The sequence below is a fragment of the Megalobrama amblycephala genome, linkage group LG3 (genome assembly GCF_018812025.1).
Source record: "Megalobrama amblycephala isolate DHTTF-2021 linkage group LG3, ASM1881202v1, whole genome shotgun sequence".
In the NCBI taxonomy this organism is placed as follows: Eukaryota; Metazoa; Chordata; class Actinopteri; order Cypriniformes; family Xenocyprididae; genus Megalobrama; species Megalobrama amblycephala.
Window position 1 is genome coordinate 31,951,694 of NC_063046.1, and position 24,377 is coordinate 31,976,070.

At 37.9% G+C, this 24,377-nt stretch overlaps 1 long non-coding RNA gene across 1 annotated transcript; it reads right to left on the minus strand.

Annotated features, from left to right (window-relative positions):
• Positions 1-695: 695 nt before the first annotated feature.
• On the minus strand, positions 696-19,901 carry LOC125265135. Its single transcript, XR_007184207.1, has 6 exons — positions 18,835-19,901; positions 14,201-14,278; positions 3,093-3,160; positions 2,722-2,809; positions 2,461-2,529; positions 696-2,367 (listed from the first exon to the last, which is right to left on the minus strand). It is a non-coding gene; the product is annotated as an uncharacterized LOC125265135 (long non-coding RNA).
• Between the last annotated feature and the right edge of the window lie 4,476 nt (positions 19,902-24,377).

The following is a 24,377-nucleotide window of genomic DNA, read 5'->3' on the forward strand; positions in this document are numbered from 1 at the left end:
TATAAATAAAATCTGTAAAATTTTAAAGCTCAAAGTTCAATGCCAAGCGAGATATTTTATTTAACAGAAGTCGCCTACATCGAACGGCCAGTTTGGACTACATCCCTCTACTTCCTTCTTTAATGACGTCACTAAAACAGTTTTTTGACTAACCTCCGCCCACAGGAATACACAAGAGTTGCGTTTGTAGAGTGTGTTTGTCGCCATGTCGTCGAAACGCTGTTATTTTCATCCCGCAGTCCAATCACCGGGTCTGATTCCGGCTCAAATTGATAGGGTAAAATTAAAGACATGTTTACAATAACACTGAGCGCGTGCATCTCCACGTTATGGTAAGAGGCGTGACCTTTCCGGGCAAGATGCGCTAAACTGCTGTCGAATCACAACACAGGAACCGCTGGCACAATCAGAACTCGTTACATATTTCTGAAGGAGGGACTTCATAGAACAAGGAAGTCATCAGCCCGTTTTTATGACAGTGGAAACAGCGGTATACAGATAAGTAAATTATGTGAAAAATACTGTGTTTTTTTACACGCGAAACATGAACACATGTTATATTGCACACTATAAACACAATCAAAGCTTCAAAAAACCATGAAAAACGGGACCTTTAAGATTAGTTTGCGCCAACCCTGGCTTTTAGGTACTATGAAAGTTGCTTGACTTAAATCAGTGTTCGTTGCCATGTTATCTGACGCTGCACGGCTAACCTGCTCTGGGGCAGGTTATGCTCTGGATTTGTGATCTCAGGCTGAAATTTGACCAATCAGCTGTGAGCAAAGAAATACATAGGTGACGTAACTAATCCCCAGCATCTGTTGCAATGGCTTCACCTTTTCTTCCGAATCCTGTGGACATCTCCGTGCAAATTGTTAGACGAGCACTTTATAGAGAGGGAGTTTTTAGGGACAGACAAAATCCCCTTGCCTTCCCTGAGACTTATTTGTATGAAAGATAGATTTTCCGCGGAAGGAATCTCTTATCTCTGCGAATTTCTTGAGCCTCGCATAAGAAATGTGACACGTCGAAGCCATGCCCTTACTGTACTGCAAATGATGTGTATTGCGTTGCATTTTTTTTGCAAGTGGTACATACCTGTATGCGGTCGGTGATGCAGAGAACCTAGGGAAAAACATGGTTTGTCGAACCATTCGCAAGGTGGTCCTCTCACTGCAGGGGTACATTAACAGCTTCACTGTGTTTCCCGGACATTTATCGGCCATGTCCTTAAAAGAGGGCTTTTATAAAATTGCCGGTAAGATATAGGGTGACATCAAATTAACAAATTTAACCTTTTACATTAACTAAAAAAAATAAATCACTTTGAGTACCTAAATGCATTATGCAATAAAGTACATGTTAATGATTTTAAATCTTGACTATTATTTTAATCTTGTGATAGATACCAACACATGTTTCAATCTCCACAGCTCTAGGAGAACATGAGGCAGATTATCTGAATAGAAAATCCTTTCACAGCCTTAATGTTCATGTAGGCCTACATGTGAGATGACTTTTTATTTTCAGTGAGATGAATCTTTAAATGAATGGTAACATTAACAGATATGAAAATGATCTACTGTACATTTAATCTGCAGATGACTTGTGATCATCAATGTATGATCACAAGCTTGGATGCCAAATGGCCTGGCTCAGTGCATGACTCAAGAATTTTCCGCGAGTCTGTTGTGTCAGCACTTTGAGGAAGGTAAGTTACATTTAGTACAGTACAAAACACTTAAAGTGTCCATTTTAATTGTGACAGCAAACCCTACACAATTTTCCCATTTTATGTTCTATGACGGGGCTTTTTGATGGCCTGTTGGTAGGAGACAGGGGTTATGCATGCCAGAGGTTTTTGCTAACCCCCATCCTGACCTTCAGCCAGGGCCACAAAATTGCTTCAATGTGGCCCTCAGTAAAACCAGGGTCAAGATCGAGATGACCTTTGGCATCCTAAATTCATGTTTCAATTGCTTACGGCACATAAGAGTGTCACCAGAGTGAGCATCACAGATTGTAGCTGCATGTGCCATTCTGCATAATATAGCCACAATCAGAAAGGAGCGATTACCACCACAAAACCAACATCTCCCCGATGAAATTGACCCCATCACACTTGACCACCCAGCTGGCGCAGCTGTCAGAGATGCAATTATCATACAATATTTCACTTAATAAAAGCACATTGAAACTGCATAGGTCCCAAACTGTTTTATTGGTTTTGTGGCAATGGGAGGGAGAAATATCTCCAGTTTTATTATTATTATTATTTTTTTAATTTGGTCCAGCTCATTTAGTGTGCAGTCCGGTTCTAGGCTCCTTTTGTAAAGGGCCCTGACTGAGTCTGTTTCCACCTGAAACCTAATTCCACCACAAACATAATCATTACAAGTTTTCTGGAGGTTAATCAAATCACAAAATGACATGTCTTCCTATTTATGTAAAAGGTTTTACCTTGTTCACATTTCTTCTGAAGCCCATTGAGGTAAAGGCCTCAGTTTCAGGGGCAGGTTGTGCAAAATCCTACAAAAAAGAGAGATAAGGATAAGGGCCAGTCACTTTTATGCCATAAAAAGCCCATAGTGTTCAGCAACTGTCTCAGACCACACAGACAGTGTCCTCATTTACTTCACCCTAATAAATAAATGTACTGTATGTAAAGCATAACTGTTGTAAAGCAGGTTATGTTCAGTGCTCTGTCTGCTGCATACTGACCTCTATGTGAGAGACTGTGTGCTGGCTTCAACAGGGACACTGTATTTCCCTCTACTGCAGAACATACAGTCATTCACATTTAAAACTCCTATATTAAAAAAAATAATACAAATAAAATGCATTGCACACATACCAAGCGTCACTTGCTTAGAGGAGCCAGTACCAGGGTCAGATTGTACAGCCCCTGTAACCCCATCCATAATGGGCCGTCCCTTATTAGAACTCAGAGCCAGCTCCTCCACCACAGTGTATTCTGGAGGAGGTGGCCCTCCCCCAGTTTTCCAAATTTCACACTTTTTTCTATTGGCTGCAAACAAGCATTTGTGATAAAATATTCACAAAAATAATAAAAAGTTGTGGTTAATACTCACCACTCTGAATTATATTTTTATATTTTGTCTTTTTCTGCTGCCAAGAACGTTTGGAGTTGGGGTTGCATCTAAAAATCAATGAATATTAATCTTTCTTAGGATATAATATACAGTCAAATATTTTATATACAAGTACATATATATATATATATATATATATATATATATATATATATATATATATATATATATATATATATATATATATATATATATATATATATATATACACACACACACACACACACACACACACACACACACACACACACACACACACACACACACACACATTACTGGTCAAGTCTGGGTTCAATAAGAGTTTCTTTTCTTTGTGTAAAGAAATTAACACTTTTATTCAGCAAGGATGCATTAAATTGATCAAAAGTGACAGTAAAGACATTTATAATGCAAAAGCTTTCTATTTCAGATAAATTATGTTTTAAAAAAATATTCAAATACAAAAGTTATTTTAAATTGTAAAAAATATTTCACAATTTTACCGTTCTTGCTGTATTTTGGATCAAATAAATGAAAGCTTGTTGAACAGAAGACACTTCTTTCAAAAACATTAAAAAAAAAAATCTTACCATCCAGAAACTTTTGAACACAAATTAAAATATTTTTGATGAAATCCGAGGGTTTCTGAACCACACGTAGGCAGCAACATCATTGCACCTTTTGAGTTCCAAAAAGGTATTAAAGGCATCAATAAAATTGACTTAAGTGACTACAGTGGTTCAACTTTAATGTTATGAAGTAACAAGAATACTTTTTGTGTGCAAAAACAAAACAAAAATAACTTTATTTAACAATTTAAACTGTTGCCATACGCAGTTGACGTAGTGAACTCAGTGCAGGCTTTCATGTTTACGTCCGAACGCCAGCTCAGTATTGGCCGACGCTGTACACGTGAGAAGCACGACACATGCGTGTGAAAATAATAAAGTAATAAGTAAATAAATAAATAAAGTTTTGTTTTAAACTAACACTTTAAGCCTGGGACACACAAAAGCCACATCAAAGAACTAGCGGCGACAAAAGCCAACTGTGTTTTTGCTTAATGTCGGCTGCATCTATAAACTTTATGCGCCAGAGAAACAAGCGTGCAGCCATCTTTAGAATTTTGTCTTTGAACTTCTTTTTTTGTGGTAGCCCTGTATATTTCACTGGCATCGCTGTCGAAGATTAATTAGCTGATTAAGTGAATTCACTTATTGTAGAGTTAACAAAAGTTATCATGAGCATTGTAATGTTTGAAGTGTATGTCATAAATGTCAGTAGACCGGAAACATTTTAAAACAAGCAGTTCATTCATAAATCCATAAGATCTTACCTTCATGCTGTGGAAATACAAACTGGAAGACAGCACACAACGAGTGCAGTTATTCTGCTCGTCTGGCACTTTGCAACAACACGTTGCAAAGTGCACGTTTTACGTGATGTGAAATTAACATAAACCACGCAAAATCTGATCAGTCAGACTGAAAGGGATTTCCAAAAATGAGATTTGAATAGGATTTCAAACCACCTATGAATGTAGCTTGAAACGGATTTTTGGTCGTTCGGACTTGCTGAATATGATCGGATTTCAGTTGGAGGCCTATTGCATGAAGCTAGCTGAACAAGCTCTGAGTTTCAGAGTAGGTTTAGTTGACAATTCCAGATAAATCCAACCTGGTTTACATCAGGTTCAACTGGCTCACAACGCTCGGTATAAACATTCTCTGTCAACTCAGGTTTAATACAGAGTTAAACCTGAGTTGAGAAGGCAGCTGAAAGAAAATATCTGACTATATCAATGCATGCGAATCAAAGAAATAGGCCTAATAGTTTGTATAGGTTCACAAAGAGCTCAAATGAAATGAAAACACATAAGCTTAATCTGTTTGAAAGCTTTATATATTAATGCATGTATTATATTTATTTTAATTTAAAAGCAAAGTTTAATATAATTTGCCAATTAATATAATAATTATAGGAACATATTATATGAATTATATATATTAATACATATAAATATAATAAATAATTAGCAGCAAAAGACTAACAATTTTGTCTCTAAATTTCTTTCATTCTAAACTGCTTTCATTTGTAGCGAGTGATACAGGGGAGTGGTTTTATTGCATCTTTACTCACAGCTGATTGGTCCAATTTGGGTTTGCAATCTCAAACCCAGAATAAAACCGTAGCAGGTTAGCCGTGTAGCGTAAGTTACCATGGCGATGAACACCGCTAAAAACCAATCCACTTTCTTGAGCCAGAAAAACTAGAGTTTGCGCAAACTAATCTCAAACTTACCTGGGTAGAAACTGAAACCGGTTTTGTGCAACAGGCCACAGGTGTAAACAGGGCCTTGGATACACAAATAGTTGAATTTGGACCGACAGTGTGAACATAGCCTAGGACTGCATATACAGTACCAACCGTAAACAAAGCAGTACTTGCTTACCACTTTGCATATCAATCATTGCTGATCACTTTCTTCATTCCAGGCAGCTCATGTTGTTATGAAAATATTTGCACATTGAAATGTTAAGGTCAGATGATGTACAATTAGAACTTCTTTGCTCACGTTCATCACTTTCGTATTTATTCTTGTGCACTGACTCATTCGCTAAACTTAACAGCCAAAATCAGTACAGAGGCCAAGAGAGCTCAACGGACTGCAACTAAAGAAAACACATGCAAATCACAGTGATCTCTCTTACCAATGGCCCTGACACTGATTCAACATGCTGAATCGGGTGAGCTGCCATCGATGTGAGCCCAACTAAAGCCAACATGTTGAACACACTGCAAAAACTAGCCTGATAGATGCTCACACGCTCAAACGTTAGCTGACGGCCGACTGACTTGGTGTGTCACTGCCCTTAAACTGCATTTCTTCTTGGGATGTGAGGCAAACCACAGCACCCAGGAAACCCATAACAATACAGGGAGGACATGCAAACTTCATACAAAAAAAGCATGGACTCCTGCCTCAGCCAGGACTGGAACCAGGAATTTTCTGGCTGTGAGGCAACAGTGCAACCCACGAGCCACCATACCAGCAAACAAACAAAAACAGTTTTTACTATTATGATCCAGGTAAAGTAATTTGACTTGTGCTCTTGGAGAATAAAGTGTATTATTACTATTGATAATATTAATAATAAAACCATTGAAGCAAACTCAGCCTGAACTGTGAGCAGGCTGTCTGTAAGATCAGATCAAGGTGTTGTGCCTCAGGTTGGGGATATGGTTAGCTCAGTTGCAAACATAAGTCAATTAAACATGACTCTCTCTTCTAAAGTGATGCCTTGAGGGATTCTGACACTTTGGCAACTATTTTATTTTGATGGAACAGAATGAAAGTCATTTCATTTAAATAATCAGAGTTATTTATTTATTACATTTGTTGTTGTTTGCACTTATTTGAACATGCTCAAGGCCTGCATCATTTAAATAATCAGCTAAATTCTCGTCCTTGTAGAGGTCAACAGCAAGTTCGGGGCAAAAAGGCAGCACTGTGTACCCCAGGAGACTGAGAGTCTTGTCAGCAAAGCTGGCCTAAATGGAAATCCTGCTATCACTGTGGAATTTTATTATTTAGTCATTGTTTGATTCATAGTCACCTGGTGTCTTTCCTCCCATACTCTATCACAGGACACATGAGGGGGGAGGGGGGGAATAAAGTTTGTCCAACAATAATATGTCCAAATATGTGGTACATAAATTGCTTTGCATAAAAAACACCTTGTGACTTTTCCATTTTTCATACAGCACACATTTGAGAAGGGAAGGAAAGCTTAGGAAATGGTCTGCTGGTATGAGATGCAGTTATATATTTGTCAGTGGATCTTCCTATTATTCTTTGGACCATTGCCGTATAAACTGGAAAAATATCACTGATCCTCGTTGAAAACAGCAGGCAAGTGCTGGCCTTATTTTGACTGAGAGCTTATTTCACATTATTTGTGAGTGCCATTTGTCATGATTTAGACATTTACAAATTGCTATTTGTCAGACACTGAAGGCTTCTGTATTTGTGTGCAATCAGGCATCTCTTTCTCTCATCCTAATATCTGTAATCACTTCACAGTAATTGCTTATCTATGCTCTTAGCTACAGGGTAAAATAAAAGACCAGCCAAAAAGCATTATCTTTTTTCAGGTATTGAATACTCAGATCTTAAAGATGGCATATCCCAATTGTATGGTAGTTAAAGACAGATCACATGTAAACATAAAGAGGCCATATATAGGCCTTCTCAGACATGCATATGCTGTATATAAGTATATAAGTATGTATGTAAGTATATAAATATGTATATATATGTATATAAGTCTGTGCATTTACGCAGAAAAAGAAACCAAAAACGTGGCGACTGGGTACAAGGGGGAATAATTTTTTTTTAGATAGTATCTTAATAAATGGTTTGTGATAAATATTGCATTAATACATTTCAAGTCTTCAAAGAGCATAATGTGATATTTATTCATGTAATTTACATTTAAGCAAGTACCAGACCATCTTTATATGACCCACAGTGTCAGCATTTTGTTGTCCCACAACATACACACACAAGTTGGGTTTCCATGTTTTATGGTGACTTTCCATAGACTATACAATATTTATATTTATCATAGACTTTATACTGTACAAACCGTAGGTCTATGTTCTATCCTCTAACCTCATGGGGAGCAAAAAAATGTCCCCCCAAGGTAAAAAATTTCTGGTATTACTATCCTTGTAGGATAGTACAATGTAGGATTTACCATGACCAGACAAACACACTCACACAGAGTTGAATCTGGAAACAATTACTGCTTCCATGAACAATAGAAGAGTACATAAACATTCCTTTTAAATAAACTTTTATAGTGCCATGTTAATTGTGCCAATCAAATAGCGCTGACCTTAGTGAACCTGGTGCCTGCTGTAATGAGCCTCAGAGACACAGAAAGGCATGTTTACACTGAAAGAATGACAATTACTTAAATAGACATAGTACAGCAATATACCAGTGGAGACTGCACCTGGTTAAACTGGATTGCAGGTGGTATGTGAATGAAATGAGCGCTAGTTGACTCAACTACTGTATGGTGAATTTGTTCAATAATTGTGAAAATGTTAAATTAGTAACCTTTCTTGATAACGATGCTGTCAATATTCCAGAATTACTATTGTCGACTCACACTCTTTCTCAGCTAGATTCATTTAAGGCTTGGTAGACTGCTTGTTAGATTAGTTAAAAAAAACAACGACAACAACACATACACACAAGAGCAGCTGACCTAAGATGGGCCTGCCAGTAGCTTGTGCAGGTCCTGTGCTTCATGCCTTGTGCATACTTTGTAAGAAAACGGTGGGTAAAAAACAATTACATATACACACACACACACACACACACACACACACATTTGAACTTTGAAGTTGTATGCCACATGCTGGGTAACACGGCTCATTTTCAATTACAATTACATAATTTATTTAATATTTAATGTACAGTCAGAGTCAGATTTGCATTGTTTTGCATACATCTACAGCCAGAACTCAATATTGTTTAACTGTTAACAGTTTACAAATTAAAGGTCCCGTTTTTCGTGTTTTTTTGAAGCTTTGATTGTGTTTATAGTGTGCAATATAACATGTGTTCATGTTTCGCGTGTAAAAAAACACAGTATTTTTCACATAATTTACTTATCTGTATACCGCTGTTTCCACTGTCATAAAAACGGGCTGATGACTTCCTTGTTCTATGAAGTCCCTCCTTCAGAAATACGTAACGAGTTCTGATTGTGCCAGCGGTTCCTGTGTTGTGATTCGACAGCAGCTTAGCGCATCTTGCCCGGAAAAGTCACGCCTCTTACCATAACGTGGAGATGCACGCGCTCAGTGTTATTGTAAACATGTCTTTAATTTTACCCTATCAATTTGAGCCGGAATCAGACCCGGTGATTGGACTGCGGGATGAAAATAACAGCGTTTCGACGACATGGCGACAAACACACTCTACAAACGCAACTCTTGTGTATTCCTGTGGGCGGAGGTTAGTCAAAAAACTGTTTTAGTGACGTCATTAAAGAAGGAAGTAGAGGGATGTAGTCCAAACTGGCCGTTCGATGTAGGCGACTTCTGTTAAATAAAATATCTCGCTTGGCATTGAACTTTGAGCTTTAAAATTTTACAGATTTTATTTATACTATAACAACAACATTACACACTAACTAAAGTTTGAAACATGGGATCACGAAGAACGGGACCTTTAATTTCTCGCTGAAAGCTGCTGAGATTTAAAAAAATCTTCTTAAATTGCTTGGTCAATTGCTTTCGATTTGCTACTATTGATATGATATTAAAAATAGAAGCCATTGTGAAATAGTTATGGCACAAAAAATTATATATCTCCTTTCTGTTTTTAATGTTTTCTTTTCAGAAATGAGACAACCTTTGATGCCAGCTTCAAGACCTTCTGTGAGAGAATCATCCACCATAGAATAATTGTAAACCAAAAGGTGCTGACAATGAGAAGGATCTTTTTAAATCTTGTGAAAAAACATGAAGATCTTGATGCTTCAAACTACAGGTAATTTAAATACCTTGAGTTTCTTTGGCAGCTTTGGAAAGAACATTTATGCATTAAACATTTTTTTCTTACAAAAATGGAATTTATAATAATGATAATGATAATCATATTTTATAACGTGTTGAAGCTGATACACAGTGTATTTTAACTAAATTGTTTTCAGTGTGAAGTTGTGAACTATTTGATTACAAAAACTGAATGCAGCAAAAGAAAAAAAAAAAGCAAACATAATGGAATGTATGTCTAGTACTTTATCTGTTATTAAGTCCAAAGTTTAGTGCTCTGTACAGATCTGTGCTGCCAAGGAAAGCATTAACAGCTTTAATTTGTTAATATTGCATTCATTTGTAAAATATTAAGGTAGCACAACAGTATTTTTTGAGAAACAGTCATATAACATTCTGATGAAAACACATACAGCACACAGATCTATAACACACTTTAGCTAAAGCATTAAGAATGAGGTTAATAATAGCAGTTCTTCTGCTTTTGTACAAATGTCTCATATTCATTCCGAATGCCGCAGGTTTGACTATCGCAACAGAACCGGCAACCTCTGAATTGAGTACTAAAGATGAAAACAATAAACTGACTTGACCTTTGAAAATATGCACAGACCTACTGAAAGAACTTGGAGCCACAGAGAAGCAAATAAAAGCTCTAGAAATCAGACTTGTCATCAGTGAAGCTCAGATAGAGGAAATCAAAAAGGAAAGCAGAGGTGAGACTTGTGTTTTTTAAGATGTTCTGTAATAACATATATACTAAAAAACAATTGGTGGATTTACTTTGTAATTATTTGTGAAATCGGTAACACTTTACAATACAGGTGCACTATTATGCATTAATTCATGCTTAACTAATGCACAGATAATCATGTTTTAATGTGTGACTCATGAAGAACTAAACCATTAATTAATGATTACTGCATCAGCAACTAATAAAGTTTCTATATAATTAATATATTAAGTAATATATGAATTGTTATTAAGTGTGTCATAATGTATTAATTCCTTAATAACATTTTATTAACTAAAAGTGTAAATTAATGTGTTAATTATCACAATGGGTTGAAGCCATGTACTTCAACTTCCAGTTGTCTGCTTTAATTAATCATTAACTAATGATTTGAAAATGTATCATTATGTTATGACTTTACTTGTTGAGGCACATGACTATTAACTAATTGTTAAGTAATATGTAATTAATGGGTTTTGACAGTTGCACATGCAGTGAGTGTAATGTCAGAGAATGTGTTTGAAGGATGGGTAAGTTGGGCTGCACACAAATATCAGCACACCAGAATCTGAACTACAGACTCATGCCGCAACAGCTGTTTACACTGGATATGACGGACCATTGCAAGTTCATTTGTCCTTCATAACAGAAGTGACGTTTTGTTGTGTTGTGTTGCGTCTTGCCGCATCCAGTGTAGAATTACTATCACTGATTATAATGGGTTCTATTCTCTTTGTCCCAACATGTTCTCCAACCAATACGACCATATAGGTCGTTTGTCACTGCCCTGAAATATGACCCATAGGAGCATTTACTAAAGTGGCGCCCCTATCGACAACAGGACACTTTCATTTTAATTCATGAAATACGACCCATAGGAGCATTTGCGATCGTGGGTTCGATCCCAGGGAACACATGTGTATGTCAAGTATGTATGCACTATAAATCACTAAGGTTAGGTTTAGGGATAGGGGTGGGTGTAGTCGTTAATAAAAAATTAGTTTTGCTAAATGGAAATAGGAGAAATGGTGTAAAAAGTCCACACATTGCATTTAAATAAATACGCATTTTGATTGATTTCATGACGACAGACGTAACACAACACTGTCATTATTTTTTACAGTGTTACGAAATAGCAGTGCCCGGCCACATGTTCTCAGTGTTCCACCTTTGAATCCTAGACCTCAAGCTTAACCTGACACATTCCTGTGCCATGAACAATAACATTCTGGATGCAGCAGTTCATCTGGTACAGTGGAATAGTTGGAAATTGAAATCCATGGCTTAGAGTAGATGTCAAAACCATAATGACATATTACTTAACAATTAGTTAATAGTCATGTGCCTCCACAAGTAAAGTCATAACAATGATATATTTGCAGATCATTAGTTAATTATTAATTAAAGCAGACAACTGGAAGTTGAAGTACATGGCTTCAAACCATTGTAGTAATTAAAGGCCCCAATACTTCAAACAAAATCGATGAACGAACTGATGTGATGTAATTTCGAACAAAATCAGGCCAAAATAAACTTCGTTTTGTGTTCTTTGTGGAAGTTCGAAATGGCTTGCCAAAGCGAACTTTAAGGAAAAGTTCGCTCCAGCTGCAAAACGTACTACCATTAGTCAGTGACGATAATGTAACAGGAGGTGTGCGCAGAGGCTCCGCCTTCACTCACATGGAACGCTTGTCAATCACTGCCATTACGTTCCTTGTGAAAGACGTGCGCGGATTGGCCCTCTGGCTTGTCAATCACTGCCATGACGTTCCTTGTGCGAGACGTGTGAGACATGCGCGGCTGCGTGCTCCAGTAACTTTCCACACTCTACAGGCGCTGCATGCAATGTTTTTGTCAGGAGACAGGAGTAACAACTGCAGATTATGAGTTACCTGCGGTGAGTCCGACATAATGAATCCACTAACAAGACACAGCGAATGCCGGTGGTAAACACTCATGTTCCAATACTCGTGCACGAGTTTTGGGAGGCGTTCCCTCGAAACGAGCTGTGAAGGAGGGAGGTTGTTCTTACGCATGCGCTCATTTCAAAAACTCAGTAACAGTCTTTGGTTTCTCAGTCGACGAAAAGATCCTCTTTAGAACCTTTAATGTTGGTGATGCCTACAACCAGGCCACAGATATTGTTAATCCAAACAATATCAACACACTTGTATAATTCATCTCTACAGCTGTTAAATGGAGAACTGTCTTACTCTTCAAAGGGGATTTTCACAGCACCGGTACAGGGAGTTTACTATTTCAGTTTCTTCTACCATTGTTGAGTTGATCATGGAACTATTTTGGACTTGTATAGAAATGGAAAGATAGAAACAAGAACAAAACATGACAAGAGTATCTGTCCTTCAGAGAATTGAGGCAATGACTTAACGCTGCTGTTGGAGAAAGGGGATCAAGTCTGCATTGTACTCTGAAAGGACAACTTGATATGGGATTCAGATTACAGCAAAGTCACGGTATTTAGTGGTTTCCTTATTGATGCCATGTAAATAAAATATACCCACAAAAAAGAATTGTGTTGGATTTACTTAAAATATTCATGCACCAGTTTTGCATCATGATTAAGTACATTCAACTTGAAATAATTATGTAAAATTAACATGAAAAATGTGGAAACTGTTTGTCTTAAATTTCTCAAGCATATTTTACTCCAAGTTTTGAGCTGTTAATGTGTGATATTCGCAATAATATGGTAATGGTGTGGAATTGCGTCATGAGGGGGAGGAGCACAAGCTGGGTAGAGAATGTTATATGATAGCAGAAGATGTCAATAAACTTTAAGTTCCTGCAAGTGATGGACTCGTGTGATTTTCTTGTGAGAAAATATGTCTGTTAATGCTAAGACATACAAAAGAGTGTTGGGACAGTGATAGACTGTGCATTTATCTGTATTTATTAAACTGCAGATACTTTGTGTATTTGAAGTAAGAACTGAAATAAGAAAAATTTATAGTTCAAGTTCAAAACATCAATTTAATGAAAAAGGTAATAGACATCACTGCAATAGGCCTATATTTAAATAAAGCAACATGCAGTATATTATCATTGTTTCTTGGTCTCCTGGACCGAAGCACAGGCTCTACTCTTCAGCACATTGGTGACCCAAACACTAATTCCATGTTTTCTTATAATTATATATATCTAAATAGCAGAGGGCCTAACATGATTTTTCTCCAGTGTGAATTCTCCAGTGCTGTTTTAAACAGTTCGCTGAAGCAAGTCTTCTCACACTCAAAGCACATAATCTCTCAAACCAGTGTGTGTTTTCTGATGTATATGTAAATATGGCAACAATGAAAAACTCTTTCCATGTACAGAACATGAATGTGGCTTCTCTTTCATATGAACTGTCAGGTGTGTCTTCAGGTTTGATGACCCAAGAAATGTTTTGCCCCATCTCTCTCCAGTATGTAGCCTACTCTCATGTGAATTTCAAGATTACTTTTGTATCAGAATCTCTTTTCACACTGTTCACACATGAACAGCTTATCTCCAGTATGGATTTTCTTGATTTGTATCCCATTCTATCCCACACTGATGACATGTGAACAGCTTCTCTCCATTAAGAACTCTCATGTGAGAGTCAAGGCAATGTTTCCTTGAGAATCTTTTTTAACACTAATCACAAGTGAATGGATTCTCTCCAGTGTGGATCCTCATGTGAATCTCATGACTATGTTTGTATGTGAAACTCTTTCCACACTGACTAGCCTACAGGTGAAAGATTTCTTGGCTCTTCTTTTCTTTAAAAAAAAATTCTTTCAGTCTTTAAGCAACTCACGTTTTTTTTTTTTTTTTCCTCCAGGTTTGACATGATGATTCTCCTCCACTTCACTCTTCTCATTCACTTCCATCAGGTCTGAAATGAAAGAAAAAAGAATTTCGATTTATGTACATCAAAATAATTCAAAGTTTAGGGGTGTGTGATATATTGTATATGATAGTACAACTTAACTATAGCCTACTTGGCATCTTAACTTGTTCGGCTTCATTACCCACCTTTATACTAGTGAATCTGAGGGCGAGATATGTCTCGTCATATTTTCTTGTCTTTTTTTACTGCACCGGACGCGACGGTCGCATCGCAACAGCTACTGTCTACAAATACTGTTCTTTGTGTCAAAACGCTGGAGTTCATCAGAAATAGAACAGGCCATCAGTTTACTGTCCGAGATTTGTCGTGTCGTGTCGCACCGCATCCACAGCATTGATTCAACATCAGTGGGTTCTATTTGTTTTTGTCTCGCCGCGCCGCTCACGTCCGGTGTAGACACCTTGTTTTGGTAATTGTGAATTTTGTGAACAAATTTGTACATGAGCAGAATCATGCATCGTTCATTTATATTTTTACACGACTCCCTGCAATACAATTCTGATTCTTCAGTCGCGCCACCTAGTGGTCTGTTATTGCAGGACAGCAACTACAACCACCACAACTGCCATAACTGATAACGGAACGCTAAGCGTGTACTGCGAGTCATTTTGAGGTAATTAAAATGTCAAATTAATATTTTGTGTTTAATTATTTACTTATATGGCATGTGGCCGCATAATAGGTAATTCATAATTATGGAGAGGGTCTTGTATCACCCTGCATTGGTTTCTTTTGCATAATAATCTGCTGACTACACTATCCCTCAGCCTTGTCACGCCCCCCAGTTTGGGAACCACTGTGGTAGTGAATCTGATTGTAACAGTGAATAGAATAGAATAGAATAGAATAGAATAGAATAGAATAGAATAGAATAGAATGGGTTTCCCTGGGCTGAAACTGTCTCATTTATGGTGGTGATAGTTCAGCCTACTCAAAATAGTCTTTGGGAAATTAACCGCAGACCTCTGTACCACAGTCAATGACTGTCTTTTGTTATTGTTGGATCTGGGTGCCTCATTAGTGGAGTTGGTGTGTCCTGCTTGTCCTATGTGTTTTGTTACACCAGAATATATCTATTTTTTGATTGCTTTGTATTTTGTGTGCCTGTAGTTGATTGCTGTTTGCATATGACTTTTGGAAAGTCGGTCTCTCCAACTCAACCCCATCTTGCTTCTCAGCCCCTTTAAATTACCCTTACTGGTATCCCAGATAGCACACGTACGTCTGCCAGATGTCTATGAAGGATCACTTCATCTGGAAAGCATCTGCTGTTTAAAAACATCTGATAGACATCTTTAAGATGTCAGTTTTACATACATTCTAAATCATAAACATCTTAAAGACATCTTCTAAACCTATATTTGGCATCTGACAGGAAACATCCTATAGACGTATTGCAGATGAACAAACACTCTAAAAAATTTGTCTTCCAGATGTAAACACACATCAATTTGACATCTCCGAGATTTGTGAATCTATCTATAGTTGTCGGGAGAGTTGTTCTACCTAGTCGATAATGCGTTGCAATATGGCAGATATCAGCAGTACGCAGTATGCACGTTACAAGGTAGTGATTAGTGACATCATCACTTTGCGGCAGAATCTCTATATCAGTAGGATTGGTTCCATGTGATATAATTAAATCTAGTGTATGTAAATCTGTAAATGCAGCCCCTAATGCATCATTTGTATTGTCTACATGAATATTAAAATCTCCAACAATCAGCGCTTTGTTGACGTTGACCAATAAGTCTGAGAGAAAATCTGCAAACTCTTTTAGGAAATGAACATAGTTGCCCTGGAGGTCTATAAACAGAAGCCAAAGCAAGAGATAGTAGGGACTTTTTTCTTATATCTGAGAATGTAACATTTAGCATAAGCACAAACAAATTAAACATGTGTCCTGTTTTCTGAGTAATATTAAGAATATCTCTATAGATAATTGCATCACTGCCATGAGCATCCGGTTGGTGAGATCTGAATGCACTCTGATGCCGGAAGTGATCGCTTGCACTCATTGACATATACATACGAGAGATCACTTCCGGCATCAGAGCGTGTTTTCAGACCTCACCAACCAGATGCTCAAGGACATAGTGGTGTATTAGAAGTAAAAAATTATATAAATACTATTCAGTTTCTCGAACCAACCGATCGTTTCATGTCGAGCTGCAGGGTTTAATTTGGATTTGTCTGTGCATGTTTTTTTGACTCTTATACAGTAGATGGAATTCCCATTGACATGCATTATACGACTGACAGACTGCAACAGTTGAAGTTAAAAATCATTATTTGTGTTCTACTGAAGAAACAAAGTCACCTACATCTTGGATGCCCTGAGGGTAAGCAGATAAACATAAAATTTTCATTTTTGGGTGAACTGTCCCTTTAAGACTGAAAAAAGCATTTGGTTTAAGCCAGGTTTCAGTAAGGCGAAGTACATCAAAACTATTATCTGTGATCATCTCATTTACAATAACTGCCTTAGGTGTCAGCGATCTAATGTTTAGGATCACTTGCTTTAGAAATTGTTATTGTTCAGAAATTTTGAGATTTTCTGGTTTAATCACGATCAGATTTTTTCCAGATTTATTGTTTGACCTCACTATTCGGGGAATAGACACAGTTTCTCTAGTGTACTACACTCACATTTCTATCAATTAAGTGGGTAGAACACAGTTGGTCAGTGAAAACAATGGAAATATTTTCTTTGTACTTTTGTCTATTAAATAACGGTTAAAGAGAATTAACAAACCACAGATTCTTGATTATATATCATTTTACAAAATGTTTTAACCTTTCTGGAAATGGGGTTGTACAATAAAATGTGTAACTTTGTACTGTTGAAATTGATATATGCCATAAGCCCATAACACACCAAGCCGACACCAACAAACTAGTGGCAACAAAAGCAGACTGTGGGGTTGGCTCACGTCAGCAGAATCTGGGTCCAAAGTTGCCATGACACACCAAACCGACGCTTGACACCCGACGGCCAAGTAGCATGACCGTTCTACACCTAAGAAGAAATGCCTTTCCGTACCAGCAGGTGGCAGTAGCTAAACAGCCACAGGTGTTTAGGTGTCCTAATTGCACAGGTGATCCTGTGTGGGGTAATTTAGTGCATTTCTAGCATGATAACTCTAGTTTAGCATGGTAATGGATATGACATTGTTAATGTATTTGGTCTTGGGGGAATCTGCTACTGTTACGGACAGAGGAGATCGGAGACAACGGGAAACAGGTAGGTGGTGATCTGTCGACTGATACTGTTCTTTGTGCAGAAGAGAAGATGAATGGGAGACACACACAAACGAAGCCACAGGATAACAAGAGGAGACAGGAAACAAGGAATACGCTGGAGATCACTGGAGACGTTGGAGTAGTAAAACTAGGGTCCTTGTGGTAAGCATAAGAAAGTCCTTTTGCAAACGAGAACGGACAGTGAACTGAGGTGAGTGGAGTGCTTAAGTGTCTGTGGTGATAAGGAGATGACTTGCAGGTGTGGGTGATGGCAGAGTGGTGGAGTGAGTGCAGGTGTGGGCTCACTCTGGGAAGATCATGGGAAATGGAGTCCGGGAATGACGGGATCTGTAACAACTATGCTGCTGCTGTTGATTATTTCTGCTACTACTGCAGAGCAAGTACATAGACTTGCTACTGCCAATACATACACAGACACGTTGCTGTGAGAATGTAAGGCATACTGTTGCTGCACAAATAGCATATGAAATTACCTGTAGCAGATCTATACAGGTGGAGCTGGGGGAGGGTTTCAGAGGAACTCTGAAAATGTGCTGCAAACTGCTACAGCAAACACTGACAAGCTATTTAAATGTTGAGCAGCAAACTCATTGGCTGCAGAGGCCACAGGAACCAATCAGCTAGTGCCATGTAGTGAACAATGTTATTACTGGCAGGTTGCGTTAAGGACCTAAGCTTTCACCATCTAGATTTTCATGACAGAGCATGGTATTTCCCTGACTGAAATTGCGAGGGTGGCACAGTCACATTACAGTTTTTTAATACATTCTGCAAGATACAATAGAGTATGCATCGACGTCACTTTCCCGCCGGAACGTGCTCCCTCAGCTGGACTGAGTGGTAAAAAACCTGCTGCATGACTGGATTTAATAGGGGAAACTGCGAAAATGCGAGTAAAACAAACGATTACACTAAAGGTTGGATTCAAAAGTGTTCCTTACAACTTAAAATAAGCCTAATCCATGGATATTGACATGCAGCCAAGAGTCGTGTTTCCTGACATTTATATGTGCCTGATTTCGATGCCGGGGAAATACATCAAGCAAATCTGCCTGTGAATTTTATATAACTACAATATAGGTAGGTTTAAATCTGAGTAATCACTTATATCAATGTTATATATATATCATAATATTGTCCAGCCCTAAAACTTCCTATTGTTTTTGTCAGTGTTTATTTAAAAACACCAAATTATGCAGAATATAAGATAGTAAATATTTAATTGATGATTTGTCAACACAATATATAACAATACAATATATAGGGTATGATTTTACCTCACAATTTGACAAAATTATAACTGCAAATCCATGTTTCTCTGCCTGGAGTCCAGTTGTTTCTGTGAATTGCAGTGATCCATTTGCTTCTTTTTTCTGTGGCTTTCGGCAGTCTTTAAAAATATACCTCATATTTTTGGTCAAAGCTATTTGTTCAGTCAATCGCAAAGCTCTTTCCCATTTTGGATGTGTTTTGTGTGTTTTAAGCTGCATTCACGCTGAAAACCAATGCTGCCACTCTGTCTTTGTGCCACTAACTGGGCGTAACCGCAGTCGTAGCGGTCGACGGTGACGTCACGTGCACACCCTCTATATAATCTTTGCAATTGGCTCCATGCCAACAAGAGATTTGTTATTACACAGTTTATTAACGTAAAATATCAAAACATTCGCAAAATCTATTGAATCATGCTCCTAAAGCATGAAAAAACCTACTCACTACCTGTCAAAACATCCTCATGATTGTATTGTGCTCGTATAAAACAAGAGTGAACAATTGTGAACACTTGTGAACATGTGATATGACTTCATGCAGCACAGCACAGACCAATCGGTGAGATTTGCCGCTTGCAGTTGGGGGCAGAATTGAAAACAAAGCCATCAAGTTGGATACTTTCTGGTTTCCATAGTGACGCTTGCATGGTGTTTGTGTACTTTATCACAGACAAAATGGATTTAATGCAATATTTGTCAAATACACAGACTTTTCAGATGTTTTAATGAAGCAACAGAAACACTTCATGTACGCTGCTTAATACTGTACAAGAATAAAGTTCAACATAAGCCTACTCTACATAGGCTTAAATACCAATAAAGTGGGTCTATATTTTTGTTATTGTGATAAACATGACACAATATAACATTATGGTTACATGAAAAGAGTTTTTACTGTTATAAAAACACAGATTTGTGAGCATTAGAGGAACTGAAGTTTTCAGAATAAACACGAAACACACATCACTGTTGTCATTTGTGAATACGGCCAGTCATGAAACAGCTGTGTCGCCATCAGAGCCCGTGCAGCCGCTCTGGAGAAGTTGCACCGACTGAGTCAGCCGCTCTTTGAATTGCTCTTGCTGTACTTTGATGCCATACATCACAGTGACTTGCTGTCTCAAGTCGGACAAAATTTCTAGTCTTTGCAGCGCTGCATGAAGTCTAACACACCTTCCAACTGAACCTACTTCTTAAAGGATTGTAAAATATTTCATTTGACAAGTAATTAAAAGTGGAATTTCTGGAACTTTGACTGAGTATGTTATAAACCATTTGATAAGAAATTAAACCACATATGCTGAATTTTGTCCAATTTCACTGATTTCAAACCACAGTATGAGGTTGACCTGCATTTACTGCAAAAGCTTTAAATTAAAATGGGTATAATAGCTGTAAACTGCAGTGCAATATATTGCATAATTAGATATCCAAATAAATGTCATATATAATTTATTAACAAATCTGCATTTGCTGCACACACTGCTTCAGCCCATCAGCATTTGTTTACTGACTTGAGTCTTTCTTTAAGTGCACTAAGATGAAGAAAGAGTAGGGGCGCAGGAGACATTTTCAAAGTGGGGGGACCAAATTGTAAGCAAAAGCCCAGATAGTAAGATCAGATTTCCAGATATCAGACCACCACTTCAGGCTCACCATTGGACCACCATCATATATTAAACTTGCCTGATCATTAACCTCCTAAGCACTGGGACCATTTGGGGGATTTCCGCCTGGATTTGGCGTACACAAATTGAAAAGCTTCCCATACCCACATACAGTGCTCTAAATACAAAATCTTGGTGTCATTTTACAGGAAGCCCTTTGAAGTTACATAAAACACTCCTAAAAGTGATTAAAAATATTCTAGTATATATTGTATATAGTATACCTAAATAAAAAGTCTCCCCATACCATTTACAGTATCGCAGTGTTATTTTACAGAAAACCCTTTGAAAATACATAAAACACTGCTAAAAGTGTATATTATAGTATTTTTTGTCTGTGCTATAATAAACGAACAAATAAACAAACCAAAAAAGAGGCATTTTATGATTTTGATTCTTTCAGGAGACACAAGACTTTTACAATCTAGAACATCCTCCAGATTTGTATAATTCCTTATATGTGCATTATTTTTTGTCACCTGTGTTGAGCATAACCTCAGCATCACCCGTCTGCCTCCTGGAGATGTGATGCCAGCTGTGCCAGCTGCTGCCTTACTAATCTTCAACAGAAACTGAAACAAAGAAATTACTGTTTATAAACACAGTTTTTGCACAGTAATAATACCCATTTCACAATGTTAAAATGTAGATTTACTGAAATGGCAATTTTATTCAAGTTTGCATTGCAGACAGCTGTGCAGTGTGCAAGCCTTATCCCAAATGTATAGTTTTGACATTTTTTTGGTCAAATAATAGTTTATCATATTGATTGCTGTTCTTTCACATTTTAAAATAATAATTCAATCAAAAATGAGTATAAGCAATGTAAACGCAGTAATACAGTTTATACACACCAAACTCAGAGTCCTCTCCTCTCGTGTGTCCTCCCCTTAGCGTCGCTGGCCGAGGCAATAATCACTTTAGTTTCGCTTTCAAAGATCTCTTTTATCGATGCCATCGATGCTTTTCCGTTGCTAGATGTGATTATCGAAATTAAAACAGTCCATATACTAAATCCTCACGAAAACTCACAAATACTTCAGTCAAGCCAGCTCGCGCATCAACCGGATCTAAATGTGAGAGATCAGCCTGTGTCAAATTTCTCAGTTTCTCAGTTTCTGAATGGACGGTTGGTTTGATTGGCTTGGATTGACATGTCCCCACGAACGCTAACTTTCGGGCATGATTTATATACCATGGACATGTCCTCAGAAAATGCTAGCACGCTTTGACGCGATGGTCTGGATATTCCATGTTTTGGAGATTGCATTTCCTGTTCTACACATCCGCAACAAAACAGTTGATTATAAAGCACACAGAAATGTGAAAATGGTCTCATTTGAAAGAAAATATCCTAAGCTAGTTTGTAGCTTTTTTGATACTGTTTTAGTTTGATACTGACTTAGGCAGCCCTTACCAAAAGTGCGGGGGTCAATTTCTGTCTTTTTAAGGTCAAACATTCATGATGGAAAACAGATTTTTAAATGATAAATTACCATTTTAGTAATCTTTACTTCTTTTTTTAAAATTTATTATAGTAAATATGACAGTAACTGTACACAAAAACATAAAATTTAGCAATGGTTAAAATTTATTGGGGTCTGTTTGATTATGTTCAAAAAGTGACCGGCAGTGGCAACCACAGACCACAAGCACTTCTGGGAGATGAATTGCTGTGAAAGACCCAACTGACTGTGCAATTCAGCAGAATATATTTTGTGATCATAAAAGAGTCAGAGAGATAATGTGCATGACAAGGGCCAAATATTTGTGGCTCTTGATTTTGCAAGGCGGGGGAAGACACAGGAGATCCCACCCAAAGTGTTTTTTGTCCTTGGCTTTCATATAAGTGCTGAGTGTCAAAGCAGAAGCATGGATGAAATTATTTTCTTTACTGTTGCCATATATCCTCATGGTGTCAGTTTGCACACCTCCACGGCGACGAGTGGCAAGTACAGCACTTTGTGCATTTGGCTTTGAAGAACATCTATTATGCAACATAGGTTTGAACAGCTCTTTGAGGACATACTTGACTGTCACTGCCAGATTGCCAGTGGCATTTCCTCCTGCCTTGTCAGAGTGGAATGTATTGATTCAATTTAATAGTTCCAATTTACTGCGGCTGAGTCTGTCTTCTGCTGCCAGCCGCACAGCGTGTCATGTTCTCTAACCTTTGCACCACATGAACGTACACATCTTCAGACACAACACACTTTGACAAATGCACCCTTATTTCTAGATTAGTGTCTACAGCCAAATGAATTGTTGAAGGGTAAAATAAATAAACAAAGGAACGTTGAAGAAAGGCTGATACTTGCCTCTGGCAGCATGTTGGCTGCTTGCCCTATGTGAGAGCCAGGAGAGGTCATCTAAGGAAATGGTGTGAAAAAAAAGGTAGCGATCACGTTTTATTTTATGCAAAAATTTGAGCTCATGAGTTTAAGATAAACATCACTGCACAGTGTTCTTGTAGCTCAATCAGTAGTGCACAGCACAAGCCACTTAAAGGTCATGGGTTTGATTCCCAGGAAATGCATGGAAAAAAAAAAAAAAACGTTTAAATGCAATGTGAGTCTGTCGAATGAATGTAAATGTAGCATATAGGCCTTCATGCTGATGAACAGGTCAGTGTGGAGACTAGAGGGCTTGTAACACTTGCATTGCAAGGAGGCTGTATTTGACTTTAATGAGCCAAATGAGAGGAGAGGAAGCTTGGGTTGAGTCCAACTACAACATTAGTCTTCACCATTTGCCCTTTTTCCACTCTCTGTGCTTACATTGAGAAGAAAAAACATCATTGCTTGCAATAGGAAAGACCATGGGTAATAGGCTTGTTGGGAAAAGACTAAGGAAAATGAAAAGATTGATCATTTAGCAGGAAAGTTCTCAAGCTAATGCAAAGCAGTAGCTGCTGACACTAATGCCCTGTATATTCTTCAGTGTTAGCCCCTTGAAGCAAGTACGTTTCCAACAGTGCTGTTCTTCTGCTTTATAGGACACACATATCACTGTGATTAAGAGTAACTGATTCAGACCATTTTGACCAATGTATACAACCCAAATATGACATTAAAAGTTCATACAAACATGCTATCATGCACTAGAACGTTCCTCAACAACTGCGGGCAGAGTTTGTACACATTGCACGAAATGTTGGTGAAAGCCTGCTGATGCCAACAGAAAGAAAGTCATCAAATGTGCGTAAATGTTTTGGTAACCTGAACCTCAAAGGCTTTTGCATCACAAGCCATATTTTGTCAATTTAGTTTTGTTTGGTTACAGAGTTTTCAAACTTTTTTCAGGCCCCATTTGATTATGGCATTTATGAATGCGAGAACATGAGTGTTATTCCCCTGCTTTTCGCTAATGACGGCATCGAACAGACGTTGTTTACATTTGAGCTGTGCAAACTTCTTCTTCAGTTCAGCTGTAATGGTTCTGAAATGATTCCAATAATTGTGTCTCGTTTCTGTTTAGAGTGTGGGCTTTGCCATTCCTAGTAGTCAGTGCCCCATGCTTGGGAGCATGAGGTCTGTTTTTTTTTTTTTTTTTTAAAGAAAATCCTCTAAGGAGAAGGACAGGTTTTCTCTAAGAGAGAGAGAGCCCCGCTGGTCTGCTTCTTGGAAGTGTGTGTCTGGGGAGGCCAGGCCCCTCATTAGCCCTGGGTTACAGCGCTACCTCCCTGTTTGGCTTCCACAAACGTCTGGGGGTGAGGGAGGGGTTCTTGGAGAAGGGGGGGGGGGAGGGGTAGCAATCCCAGAGAGAGGGAATAATAACAACATGTGCATTTATATCCTTGTGTAGAGAGTGGGATTTGTCTAATTCTTACCACCTCAGATCCTGCTGTTCTTCTGCTCTTTTCCTTTGATCATTTGAACATTT